Genomic DNA, 14,746 nt, shown 5'->3' with positions numbered 1-14,746 from the left:
AAATACTTTCACAAAGAATGAATAATTTCCTTAGCATTGATAGCGTTCTGCAGGTAGTCAGGATGGCCGAGCGGTCTAAGGCGCTGCGTTCAGGTCGCAGTCTCCATTGGAGACGTGGGTTCGAATGCCACTTTTCACAAGTTGTGTTTTTAACTGCACTGGAGGCGTTTGGGAGCAGCGGTGAAGAGCAAAGAGAAAGCAGGAAAGAACATGGACAAGCAAAATAACAATGGACCCAAAGATGTTGCAACAAAACATTGGCGGACGAGGCAACGAAGCAAACAGCAGGGCACACAAAAGATCAAAAATGTAACCTTTGTATCGGGGTGGAAGATGTTGCCATATATCCTTAATGAATACTTTGCTGTTTTCCCGAATGAAAGTGTGATGCAGATATTGTTATTAAGGAGGAGGAGTGTGAAGTATTGGACGTGATAACTTAACGAGAGAGGAAGTCTTAATGGGATGAGCATCCTTGAATGTGGATAAATCATCAGGACCAGATGAAATGTCCCCCAGGCTGTTGAAAGAAGCCAGGGAAGAAATAGTGGAAGGTCTGACCATCATTTTCCAATCCCTCACTGGATACAGGTTTGGTGCCAGAGGATTGGAGGTCTTGTAACGTTGCAATAAAAGCAAAATACGAGGCAGATCAAGCATGGCTGATCCTTTCGAGTAGAGAAACAGGGCTGAATTCCCTGAACCAGTGCTACAGCTTTCAGAATAGAAGGAGCCTATACAAACCTGATGGGTTCCACTTAAACAAAAGAGCTGGAGGTGTTGACAGTCAGAACAGGTAAAATGTGGAGGACTGTTTGAAGCAGATGCTGTGTGGTTACTGTAGTTGTACTATGGAGTTATTTCAAGGAGGTGATTCTGAATGTAATGGATCAACGTGGACCCATCCAAGGCAAAGGTTCTAAGCTTCCCTGTGGTCCAGCCTGGTTGAATGGAACTGAAGCAAACAAATCAACCAGAAGAGGAAATGATATGTAAGGCCATGAAAGCACAGAATTCAGCTGGATGCAACACCAGATGGTATGGCAAGAGTGTAAAACAGCAACAGACTGGTGAATAAAACTTTCCCATTGAATGAGACAAGAGAAAAGTAGGGTAATAATAGTGTCAGGTGAGTTGTGACACTATTCACATTCCACCTTGATCTGAATAGGACTGTTGAAGGGAGTGATTGAGAAGAATAGAGGAGAAATGAAAAGAAAGGAGAAATAAACAAAAGGTCTTTTGATTTTAGAATGCTTGTTTTTGGAAATGACAGACTGTAAAGTGTGCGTGTCAGAAGATATAGAGCGAAGTTGGGTATGACAAGATCACAGGAAAGTTGTGCCCTGAGACAAGGTGCGTGTTGACAGGAAAGCTGCTTTCTTTTGCACAAAATGTAATTTATTCATATAATTTGTGCAATTACATTGCAAAGCAGTTCAAATTTAATATTACATAAGGTACAATGCAGATCAGTTTCCTTAAATAATGTACATGATGTATGTCACTATCCCTGCCTGCACAGGTTATATTTACAGTATTTACATTACACATCTAACATTCTCTGGTGCAAACAGCCCGATGGGTTTTACACAGGTTCCAGCCCCTCACTGCACTATGGCCGACTAGGGCCTCAGACTGCAGCCTTTCCCCATTGAGTCTCCCTGGTGGCTTCCCCAAGCTTTAATGCCGTCCCACAGCACATAGTCTTGGACGTTGCAATGTGCCAGTCTGCAACACTCGGTCATGGACAGCTCTTTGCACTGGAATACCTGTCCCACGGCCGGGCTCGTTCTCAATAGAGATCATTTCAAATGAACATTTCCTAAATCCGTGCTTTCTCTCTCGCAATAAAGAGAACAGGATGTCTAGCAGATTCAGTGTGAGACAATAACACTGCCGGGTAAAGGCCGCTTTCCAACTCCAATCTTAACACAGGAGATTCCCCAAACAGCTGCAGTAAGGTGCTGTAAACTGCTGGAAGCGGATGTGTGTGGAAATGTTGATATTACTGAGGAGGTTTCTTGTTATGGAATGGACTGTGTTTTGGTGGGAATATTACTGAGTGTTAGTTGCATCGGGACCATATTTAAAAGCTCCGGCTTTCTGGAAAGCCTTGACTATGAAGGCCGAGTCTGGAAGGGTTTGTGTGGAGAGCTGGGTTTCGGTTCTACTGTTGATAAAGGGTTTGAAATTGGCAGCCCGGAGGAAACTGGAGGTGGAGCTGAAAGATGAGGGCCGTTCTCTCTCTGTCTGTCACTCTGGGTGTCTCCTCCATCTAGCTCTCTGTTTAATCTTCACTCTTGTCTCCTCCCCTCCCTGCTCTCACTCTTCCTTTCTCAGCCAGGTCCGGGTGGCCTGCATAAAAAGGAGCCTGACGGAATCAGTCTCTTTTATTGTGAACTGATTTGAGGCAAGAATCAACATGTCTGGCAGTAAACAAGAGTATGCTCCAGGCTGGCAGCATGTGAGAATCCATGAGGAAAGGCATCATCACCCTCATCGACAAGCGGAAGGGGGAGAGGACAGAAATCAGAAATTGGTGGCCCAATTTCTGCTTAATGCTGTCTGCAAGATTCTGTCAAAAGTCATAGCCAGTCGATTCAAGTCTGCTCTGGAGTTGGTGATTCACCCTGATCAGACCGATACTATACCAGGCAGGACAATCTCTGATAGCTTTGCGCTACTCAGGGATATGATCACCGATGTCCGGGACAGGAGGGTGGATACCTGCCTCATCAGCCTGGACCAGGAGAAGGCTTTTGACAGGATATCGCACACTTACATGATGGATGTGCATTCCAAAATGGGGTTTGGGGAGGGAATCTGCAATTGGATCAAACTACTCAACACAAACATCAGCAGTGCACTCTATCAACGGGTGGGAATCAGAAAGTTTCCCGATCCAATCTGGAGTCAGGCAGGGCTGTCGTCTCTCCCCTGTCTTGTTTGTTTGCAGTATTGAACCCTTTGCTGAGTCTATTGGGAAGAATGCGAGCATCAGAGGGGTGACAATCCCAGGCAGCGGAGGCACTCAGGTTAAAACCTCCCTGTACATGGATGACGTCGCCGTTTTATGCTCGGATCCACTGTCTGTGCACAGACTGATGAGCACCTGCGACCAGCTCGAACTGGCCTTGGGAGCCAATGTTAAACACGGCAAGAGCGAGGCCATGTTCTTTGGGAACTCGGCTGACCGATCCTTTGGCCCCTTCACCGTTAGGTCAGACTACCTGAAGGTGCTGGGGATATGGTTTGGAAGGGCTGGGACGTGCACCAAAACCTGGAAGGAACGAGTAGCCAGGGTACAACATAAGCTGAGCAGCGATCTCTCTCCATTATGGGTAAGAACCTGGTCATCAGGTGCGAGGCGCTCACATTGCTGTATGTGGTGCAGGTCTGGCCCATACCGCATTCCTGCGCTGTGGCGATCACCTGAGCCATTTTCCGCTTTATCTGGGGATCCAAAATGGTCCGAGTCCAGAGGGACACGATGTTCAAACCTCTGGATAAGGGCGGGAAAAATGTACCCAACGTCGCCCTCATCCTTATGGCTACCTTTGTGTGCGGCTGCATCAAGCTGTGTGTAGATCCCCAGTTTGCAAACTTCAAGTGTCACTTCGTGCTGAGGTTCTATCTGTCCCCGGTGTTGCAAAGGATGGGACTGGTCATATTGCTGCGGAATGCTCCATCCAGTTGGACTGTGCCATCCTACCTATCCTTCATGGAAAAGTTTCTGTGGAAAAACACCTTTGACCACCAATCCATCAGGCAGTGGTCTGCACGGAATATCCTCAAGGCACGACGGGAAAAGGAGATGGTGGATCCTGTCGGATGGTCCCCTGAGCAGAAGTCCAAAGTCATTTGGCAGAATGCCTCATCACCAGAACTTTCAAACAAGCACCAAGATGTAGCCTGGCTGATGATGAGAAGAGCCCTCCCCGTCAGATCCTTCCTGCACACCTGAAGTCTCACCCCATCCACACGCGGCCATCGAGGTGGCTGTGGTGGAAAAGAGATGTTGCCCACCTCTTTCTGGAATGTGTCTTTGCAAAGCAGGTGTGGAAAGAGATGCAGTGGTTCTTGTCGAGGTTCATCCCAAGCAGCTCTGTAACACAGGAGTCTGTGCTCGATGGGCTGTTCCCAGGGCTGCACACCGAGATAAACTATCAATTCGTTGAAAGACGCTCTTTGGTCTTCCCGAAACTTGCTGGTCTTCCAGTGCAAAGAGTTGTCCATGACCGAATGTTGCAGACTGACACATTCCAAGGTCCAGGACTACTTGCTGAGGGACGCACTAAAACTTGGGGCAGCCGCAGCAAAAGTTCAATGGGGAAAGACCTCTGTGTAAGGTCCCCTCACCAAGCTGAACTGAGGAGCTGGATCCATGGGAAACCACTCGAACTGTAGCCAGAAAATATTTGTTTGCTGTAAAATGTACATGGCATGACAATGAAATGGAAGGGTTGTGAGGCAACTCACTCCTGTATTGAAGGAAACTGATCTCCTTTGCACTCTTTGTATTGTTTGCCTTGGTGCTTTTTGGAACTGTTTTGTAATGTATTTTTTTTTTTTACAGATTTTTATGAATAAAGTATATTTTGGAAGTTAATAAAAGAAAGTCTGGCAGAGGTAAAGGAGGGAAAGGACTGGGCAAAGGCGGAGCAAAGCGGCACCGCAAAGTGCTCACTGATCATATCCAGGGCATCACCAAACCAGCAGTCCGCCGCCTGGCTCACCGTGGCGGGGTCAAGCGGATCTCGGGTTTGATCTATGAGGAGACTCGCGGGGTGTTGAAGGTTTTCCTGGTGAATGTGATCAGGGATGCGGTCACCTGCACTGAACACGCCAAGCGCAAGAAGGTCACTGCCATGGATGTGGTGTACGCTCTGAAACGGCAGGGCCGCACTCTCTACGACTTCAGCGGCTGAACAATTCGAACCTTTCCAGCAAACAAACAAAGGCTCTTCGAAGAGCCACCCACCGCCTCACAGAGAGAGCAGTGACCTGGAAACGGGAGCTGGGATCGGCTGTTTAGAACTGTCTGGAATAAATCTGTGCTGTGTTCGACATACAAAACTAGAATCCCCAAATTTGACATTTCAGTTGCAGCAAGGATGTGCAGTGGATTTGATTTTCTAAACGGGCTGTGGAAACAGTGCCCGAGGCTCTGCAGTTCGTTATGTCCCCCGTCGACACATGCCATCAGTGAAAAGCCACATCACTCATGCGGCACAGTGGCGCAGTGGTTGGCACCGCAGCCTCACCGCTTCAGCAACGTGGGTTCATTTCTAGGTACTGCCTGTGTCGAATTTACAAGTTCTCCCTGTGTCTGCGTGGGTTTCTTCCGGGTGCTCCGGTTGCCTCCCACATGCCAAAGAGTTTGCAGGTTGATTGGTAAATTTGCCGTTAGAAATTGCCCCTAGTATAGGTAGGTGGCAGGGAAAAAATGAAGGGACAGGTGGAGATGTGGTAGGAATATAGAATTAGTGTAGGATTAGTATAAAATGGGTGGTTGATTGTCGGCACAGAGTTGGTGGGTCAAAGGGCCTGTTTCAGTGCTGTATCTCTGAACTAAAACTAAACTCCTCCAGAATCACTCATTGTTTTCGTAGAATTTCAAAATGATTTCGCTGAAATGAGGGAATCCGGGAGTTTTGCAGTAGCCATCACTGGAACCAGACCCACTTGTGATGTTATTTCTCCCGAGACGGTGTTTCCTGCACTGTAACTGACAGGGTTTGTGAAACTGATCCGTTTCAGCTCAATCATTCAGGGACCTGGAATTCCCGCAGTTTGAGCCCGCGCTCACTTCTGATTGGTCACCCTCTTCCCATTCGCATGTCTTAACCAATTGCTGAGCCTCGAATTAGAAAATACAGCAAATCATTGGCTTAATTGTCGTCCTGGCAGAAAGTTTGAATTCAAAAAAGCCGCCAATTTCAGTGTTGGGCAGAATCGAATGACTCAACGAATCTCAATAACGAATTGGCAGCACATTTTACACTTACCCGGATTTTCCTTTCCATCGATTGGTGTGCTAATTCACTCGAGTGCATTTGCTAATACTAACTGTAATCCTCAGATCCATTTAACATTTCAGTAATCCTATTAAATACAAAAGGAATTTTATGATTGAATTTCCATTGGAAGATAGTGAATTAGCACCCCGATCGATGGAAAGGAAAATCGGGCAGAGGATAAAATGTGCTGCCAATTCGTTATTGTGATTTGTTTATATAACTGACCAGGACTGACTTCACCCGAACGCAGCTACTAGCTCCCACCCCACTGACCGGTCTCCCCCCTCTGCAACTCGCTTTCTCCCCCTCCTCCCGACTGGCGAAATTCCGCACTCTGGCTGTTCGCTCTCTGCTCCCCCACCCCGCCACCCTGTCCCAGCCCAGCCCACAGCTGCTAGCTCTGGCCGTGACACTCGCTCCCAAATTTCTTCACCAGGCGCCACCTGTAGAAGCAGGAGGTCCGCAAGGGGTAACGGGGCGACGCAGGAGTGAGTGGCTGAGAGGAGGGAAGCGGCCCGGCCTGGAGCGAGTGGCCAGAGACTGGGGTGGTGCGAAGCGAGGAACAACTGGCCAGGGGAGTGGGGGGGTGGGGAAGCATCGAGGTCTGCAGCGAGCGGCTGAGGGGGGGATTCGTCGAGGCCTGGAGTGAGTTGCCGAGGGGGGAAAGCTACAGCTTCAAAATCTCCCATTCAGCCACTTCCTCCAGCCAAGTGGTGGGGGGATGGGGTGGTTAGATACCCAATGACGCTTTATCAAGCATGCACGAAGATGGATTTGTTGCGGAAATGTGATGACGTTGGCGCTGCAAAATGACATCATCCCGTGCACGTGCCACTCAGTCCTGGCAAGATGTCAAAAATCACTGTGATTTTTTGGTCTTTTCAGTGCACTCCTCTTTCTTTCGTTGCCTCTTGCTCTAATGTATTGAAGAAACATCTTTGGGTCCATCTTCATTTTACTTGCCAATATTCTTCCATGTTCTCCCTTCACCGCTGCTCCCAAATCCCTCCAGTTCAGTCAAAACACAACTTGGCAGAAGTGGGATTTGAACACACGCTTCCAGAAAACACTACGACCTGAACACAGCCCCTTCGATCAATCGGCCATACTAACTGCTTCATTCTTCAGACAAAAGCTGAGAAATTATCCATTCTTTGTGAAAGTATTTGTGCGATTGTGGAAATGTCTGGAAGAGGAAAGACCGGCAGGAAAGCTCGGTCCAAGGCCAAGTCTCGCTCATCCCGGGCTGGACTGCAGTTCCTGGTGGGCCATGATCACAGGCTCCTGAGAAAGGACAACTATGCTGAGCGTGTGGGTGCTGGAGCCCCGGTCTATCTGGCTGCTGTGCTCGAGTATCTGAACGCTGAAATCCTCGAGCTGGCCGGTAATGCGGCCCGGGACAACAAGAAGACCCGCATCATTCCCAGACACCTGCAGCTGGCCGTCCGCAACAACGATAAGCTCATCAAGCTGCTGGGAGACGTGACCATCGCTCTGGGCGGGGTGCTGCCTCATATCCAGGCCTTGCTGCTGCCCAAGAAAACCAGCGCTCAGAGCTCCCAGAAAAAGTAAAGCGGCCGAAATGACATCTAATAAACCAAAGGCTCTTTTCAGAGCCACCCACAGTCTCTGTGAAAGGGCTGGTTACTGTCAGGAGGGAGTCAGTGATGGAGTTATTGTAACAGTGGATTGACCTGTTGCACATCTGTCCAGCTGTGTTTTTTAATTTGCTCTGTTTTTCTGCTCACACATCTCCCCCTCTAGTTAAGTGAAGAACTGAACTGCAGGGTGTAGAATCAACAATTCCCAGGAGCGGGGGGTGAGATTGTGCTGAGCAGCAATGAGCCTCCAGTAATGCTGCTTTCTAAATTCCAGATCAGCTCTCAGTCCAACAGGCCTTTTGCATTTTAAATATCACAACAGAGCTGAGCGGGGGCGAGCGCAGTCTCAGCTGCACCGAGTCTCAGGGGCTCTGAGGACCCCAATCAGAGCCGCCAGGCCTGGCGGGCGTGCAGCAAGGACCCGGGGGAGGGAGGGTGCACCGTTAAAGTGATGGTGCAGCACCTCCCCCATCCTCGCCGCCACTTCCCGGTTTCTTCTCCGATTTATCTCAACATTAAGAAGACTCTTTTGCTCAGGACTACACTGGTTTTAAAGTAAGACCCAACTTTGTCTCTGAAAGTGATGAATAGCAGCAACAACAGCAGAATCCAACCCCTGCAGTTACATGTGAACTTGCTGATGTTGCAGCAGATTGGATGACTGAGTGAATCCCTTCCCACACACATGGCAGGGGAACGGCCTCTCCCCAGAGTGAGTGTGTTGGTGTTTCAGCAGATCATTACTGCTTTTAAAGCTCTTCTCACAGTCAGGACATTGAAAAGGTCTCTGATCAGTGTGAACAAGTTGATGTTCAGTGAGGTTGGATGACTGAGTGAATCCCTTCCCACACACGGAGCAGGTGAATGATCTCTCCCCAGTGTAAACTCACTGGTGTTTCAGCAGGTTGACTCTGGCTGGGTTCAGTTCTACACTCACTGGTTCCTCTCTCTCTCTTCCCCTGAAGGTGCTGATTCTGACTGTATGTACGTGCTCTCTCCCCCTCCGACCCTCCCTGTCCAATGTAGTATCTCCCAGTTTTGGTGATGTGCTCTCCCTGACCTGTCTCCATTTCTCCTTCTTCTGCAGACTTGCCCTGACTGTCACTATTTCATAGAATCATACAGCACACAAGGAGGCCAATCGGTCTTTTGTGCCTGTGCTGAATCTGTGAAAAAAATGATGCAATTAGTCCAACCCCCTGTCTATTTCCCCATAGTCCTGGAGAAATTCACTTTGAAATATTTGTCCAATTCCTTTATGAAAGTTATAATTGAATCTGTTTCCAGCACCCTGTCAGACAATTCATTCCAAATCCGAATCAGTTACTGGGCAAAAAGATCTCTCCTCACCTCCCCTTGACATTTTTGGCCAACAATCCCAGCTTCACCACAATGTCCAGAGAACTGAAACCCCTCATCTCTGGTATCATTCTCGTAAATTTCCTCCGAACTGTCTCAAAAGCTTTGATGTCCTTTGTGAAACCTGGTGCCCAGAACTGGACACATTACTGCAGCTGAGATCGAGCCAGCGACGCCCACATCCCACGAACGGATAAAAAAACCCTCCCTGCCAAATCCCCAATTCTTATCCATTTACAGACGCCCCTTGCCCAGTCCCCAAATCTTATTCATTTAGAGACGCTCCCTGCCCAATCCCCAATTCCTATCCATTTACAGACGCTCTCTGACCAATTGACCTTGCTGGCGGGCAGTTTCGGGAAGCCTCACAGGGAAAAGCTTCACCGCCACCCGCAGGGACACAAACGGGATTGTTCCATCCTATTGTGGCCTTGACGCCCTGCTCCAGCTGTGTGCACCCGCTCCGGGCGCGGTCTCCCTGCACTTTGTGAAGAGACCGCTCCAGATGGAGCTCAGCCACTACCGCGCCTGCTCCTGATCAGAGACAAGGCAAATTCTGGAGCTCAGAGCATTCTGGGCACCACAACTGTCATTAATGCCAATCTCTGACATGATAATCAGGTTTTATTTCCTACATTTCATTTCCTGGTATGTTAGTGCGTGTTTTCTTTTGTACCTATCAGTGCCTGGGAGGAGAGAGTCAGCTTCACTTTGTAGCCGTGAATTTCTGGTGTGAGAATGTGGGTTTTTACTCTGTATGTTTCAGTTTTTGGTTTGTGACTGTTTCTGCTATTGCTATGTGAGTTAACTTTGTGGAAAGAGATGCAATGTTTTTTGTCGATGTTCATCCCAAGCAGCTCTGTAACACAGGAGTCTGTGCTCTACGGGCTATTCCCAGGGATGCACACGGAGAAAAACATCAACTGCTGCTGGAGGACTATCAATTCGGTGAAAGACGCCCTTTGGTCTGCCCGAAACTGGCTGGTCTTCCAGCGAAAAGAGTTGTCCACCACCGAATGTTGCAGACTGGCACATTCCAAGGTCCAGGACTACATGCTGAGGGACGCACCAAAGCTTGGAGCAGCCGCAGCAAAGGCTCAATGGGAAAGACCACAGTGTAAGGTCCCCCCACCAAGCTGAACTGAGGGGCTGGATCCATGGGAAATCCCTCGAACTGTATCGGAGAAAATTTGTGTGCTGTAAATGTAAAAATGTATATGGCATGACAATGTAATGGAAGGGTTGTGAGGCAACTCATGATTGTACAGAAGGTAACTGATCACCTTTGCACTGTTTGTATTTTTTGACTTGATGCTGTTTTAAACTGTTTGGGAATGTAATTTTTACAGATTTTTATGAATAAAGTATATTTTGGAAATTAAAAATAAGTGAGTTTCACCACATATCTTTCAACAACTTGTATGTGAACACCAGCTTTTGTCCAGATCTATCAGTTTCTGATATGGAGCCATAGAGTTATACAGCACAGAAACAGGCCCTTCAGCCCATTGTGTCTGTGATGGCCATCAAGCACCTAACTATTCTAATCCCATTTTCCAGTATTTGGCCTGTAGCCTTGTATGCTATAGCATTTCAAGTGCTCATCTAAATACTTCTTAAATGTTGTGAGGGTTCCGGCCTCTACCACCTCTTCAGGGAGTGCGTTCCAGATTCCAACCACCCTCTGGGTAATTTTTGTTTCCTCAAATCCCATATAAACCTCCTGCCCATTACCTTAAAGCTATGCCACCTGGTTATTGACCCCTGCGCTAAGGTAAAATGTTTCTTCCCATCGAACCCATAAATGCCCCTCATAATGTTGTAAACCTCAATCTTATCTCCCCTCAGCCTTCTCTGCTCTAAGGAAAACAACGCTAGCCTTTTCAGTCTCTCTTCATAGCTGAAATGCTCCAGCCCAGGCAACATCCTGGTGAATCTCTTCTGCACCCTCTCCAGTGCAATCACATCCTTCCTATATTGTGGTGCCCAGAACAGTACACAGTACTCCAGCTGTGGCCTAACTAGCATTTTATACAGCTCCGTCATAATCTCCCTGCTCTTATATTCTCTGCCTCGGACGATCTATATTGGCCTGTAATCGAAGGCTTTCCTCCTCACTATTTATGACACCACTAATTTTCGTGTCATGTGTGAGAAAGGGTTTGATTCTATCCCTATCAGTAACCGTTACATGCATGTGTTTTTAATCTGCACCCCCTCTGTTTTATTCTCTGTACTTGTCAGCCTCTTGTAGGTGAGTCTGTGTTTTGCTCTTTATCTCTCAGTCTTCGAAGTATGAGCCTGGGTTTGTACCTAATTTTCTTTGTACCTTGCAGGATGGATATTGAAGAGAGGTTTTTACACATTAACTGCCAAATCCTGATAAGTGATTTTTGGGTTTCACACAGTATCTGTCAGTTTCTTGTCCAGGACTGTTGGTTTTACTCTGTCCCTGGCATTTGCTGGTTTGTTGTTGTGGGGTTTACACTGCACCTGTCAGTTTCTCATACGTGAGTGTTGGTTTCACTTTGTATAGAATCATAGATCACAGAATACTTACAGCACAAAAGGAGGTGTTCAGCTCATCGTGCTTGTGCTGCCTCTCTGCACAAGCAACTCAGCTCATGCCACATCCTCATGTATTCCATGAAAACCTGATTTTTTTTTCCCTTCAGATAATTATCATATATCCTTTTGAAAGCTATGGTTGATTCTTCCTCCGTCACACTCTCAGGCAGTACATATCAGATCTTAACCATTTGCTGCATAAAAAAGGTTTTTCCTCATGTTGCCTTTGGTTATTTTCCCATTCGCCTGAAATCGGTGTCCTCTGCTTACTCAGCCATGAGTAACATTTCCCATTGATTTCTCAGCACTGATGGATTGTGAGGTGGGAGACAGCCAGAAGTCCCACTGAGCCGCACTGACTCCCAGCTGAAAAAAAAAATGAGATAAAGTTCAATCTTTCACAGCGAGATGCTGCAGAGAGTTAAGAGTCCCGAATGAAAGAGAGCGTTTCTCATACTGTTGTTGAATTTCATTTCAAACACTCCTTGTACTCTCTGCTAATGAAGCCTAAAAAATGGAAAAACTAAATGGCGCTCAAACTCACAACCCTGAGTTTAAAAGTCCCATGATCGACAGACTGAAGTGAATATGCCACTTCTACTGTACCTCTGTTTGGATGGATGCAACTGTATGCTCCAATGCAAGGGCAGCTTTCAAATCCTCCCATGGGTCCACACGTCAGACTAAGTTCCATGTTGTAAACTAAAGCAAAGGAAATCTGCTCACTTCCAAAACTAACAGCAAATTGAAGCTGATTACGATCAACATCATCAGAGGTCAGAACTACCTGGTGAAAGAAGACACCCTGAAGAAGATTCCACAATTATTCAAAGGCATCGACAAAGTGAAAAACAAGAAAATCGATGAGTCAATCCAAGCTAAACAGAAACACTGAAGAATTCCATTCCAGACCAGAACACAATTAGAGGCATTTTTTGTATTCAAAGCTGGGCATTAGTATTTAATAGTTGATATATAATTTTGAATATATTTGAATTTCTTGATTCATTTGGCACTGCTGAACATGAAGCGGTCTTAAATCATTTAATTTTTTTTTGTAAAATCTGACTTACCAGATTAAAATATGAGATCAAGGGAGAAATTTCAAAGATTACTGGACCAGTAATCCAGAGGCCTGGACTCAAGATCCAGTGACAGCCAGGACGTCAAGGTGGGAAACACTCTGCACTAGTCTGCAGTGAGCGTTTCCATCGAAGGTAGAGCACAATCTCTTTAATATAAGAATGTATATTTTATAATAATTAATCACTCAAGAACTTCCTGGTCTCTGCATCTCAGCTGCTCTCTGGATAAACTTGCAGAAAGTATTTCAACCTGAAAAGCAGGAGTCTAGGGAATGTAAAATGATATTTTCTCCCCTTCGGGCAATATTTTAATCAGTGCAGTGTGGGACAACCTGACTGGGCACAACTCCATGACTTTCTCTTCAACCAGTGACCTAACAATCACTAACTTCTATGGTAACAATCTTCAGCTCATCACTTCCGGTACGTAGCTCTAATCTTAATGTCCATTTGAACAACCTTTCAAGTCCAGTTACAGTTTTTGTTGCCTTACCTGCACAAGCTTAAAAAGTGAAAAACGGAAGCAAGTTTAACTGAACATTCTGGTGGTCAGTTCGGGCACGGGAAAAAAATGAAAGGACTCGGACCAGGTCGGATGTGGTGCTGTCAGGCTTGGGTCGGGTTTCATTTGCCGACCCGAGCAGACCTTTAGTTACTGTTGCAACCTTATATTCCCACTTGACAATCTGTATATTTTGTTCATTTCAATTTTGTCGACAAGCTCTTTGAATCCAGTTCCCCGGTCCTCAAGCAGGCTCAGTTTGGAAATCGATTCCGCTTTCTGGAAGGCTGAAAGCAATCGATGACCAAAACTAAAAATGGCAACAGAGAAGGGCTAATCTGGGCTTTGAACCCAGGACCTCTCACATATTAATCACTTATGCACCCAAAGCGAGAATCATTCCCCTAGACCAACAAGCCGCCGTTGGCAAGGCTTTTATTCGCTCCTGTGGAATTTCACTGGCACCCACAGCCGATCATGCATTTTTTTCAGATCAAAACAATATCCTACAAAGCTGAAATAAAAACAGAAAGTGCTGGAAATACTCAGCAACTCTGACAGCATCTGTGGAGAGAGAAACAGAGTTAACATTTCAGGGTTTTCACCTTTTGTTTGAGCCATCTTTTCAGACTGCTTCTGTCCATCCAATCTCACTTTTTACTCGATCCACATTCTAAGGGTGGTGCAGTGGTGAGCACTGTCGACTTCACAACTTCAATGACCCCGATTCAGTTCTGTATACCGCCTGTGTGGAGTTTGCAAGTTGTTTATGTGGGCTTCCACCAGGTCCTCTGGTTTCCTCCCACAATGAAAGACTTGCGGATTGATAGATAAATTGACTGTTGTAAATTGGCCCAAGGGTAGGTGATCGGAGAAATGTGGGGATGTGGTAGGGAATTCTAGGTTAACATAGGATTAGTATAAATGGGTGTTTGATGGTCAGTGCAGACTCAGTGGGCCAAAGGGCCTATATAAGTGCTGTATATCTCTGTTCCCATTCTCTAAGCAAATGCATTTTTCATGAATTCCTCATTTCTTTTATTAACGACAATTTTATATTTCCGGCCCTTGCTTCATACGATACCACAAGTGGAATCATGTTTCCATCAACCCGATCAAACCCCTTCACTCTTTCCTCATATTGCAATGTTTCTTGAACCCTGACAGACTGTGGAGTTTCTGCTGCTTGATTGCAGTTCTTGCTTCCCGCCAGTAGATGTCACCTCACTCCAATATCGTGAAGTTTACAAATTTGAGAGAGACACAACAGGAAAGAATTGTTCACATTATAGTGAATGTGTGGGATTTAGAAATACTAGGAGTGGAGACGAGTTATTATTGAATTTGTCAAACCAAACATATGTTATAATGTTGTGTTAAATCTGTCACTCTGTTGTCTTGATTCTGAGAGTGACATAGACTCATCGAGTCATTGGGTCATTTGTGGGATAGAAGGAGGCCATTTGCCCCATCGAGTACAGGCCAGCTCTCCATGGAGCGATCCAGTCAGTCCCACTCGTCGGCTCGATCCCCCTAGCCCTATAAATTTATTTCCTTCAAATGCCCATCGAAATTCCTTTTGTAACCAACGATTGTCTCCACTTCCTC

General features: G+C 46.5%; 1 non-coding gene across 1 annotated transcript; it reads left to right on the top strand.

Annotated features, from left to right (window-relative positions):
• The first annotated feature begins 56 nt into the window (after positions 1–56).
• Positions 57–139, top strand: trnal-cag (transfer RNA leucine (anticodon CAG)). The gene has a single exon. It is a non-coding gene; the product is annotated as a tRNA-Leu (tRNA).
• The last annotated feature ends 14,607 nt before the right edge of the window (positions 140–14,746 follow it).

This window comes from Heterodontus francisci, unplaced genomic scaffold (assembly GCF_036365525.1).
Source record: "Heterodontus francisci isolate sHetFra1 unplaced genomic scaffold, sHetFra1.hap1 HAP1_SCAFFOLD_330, whole genome shotgun sequence".
Taxonomy (NCBI): Eukaryota; Metazoa; Chordata; class Chondrichthyes; order Heterodontiformes; family Heterodontidae; genus Heterodontus; species Heterodontus francisci.
This window is presented reverse-complemented; position numbering and strand designations above follow the sequence as displayed.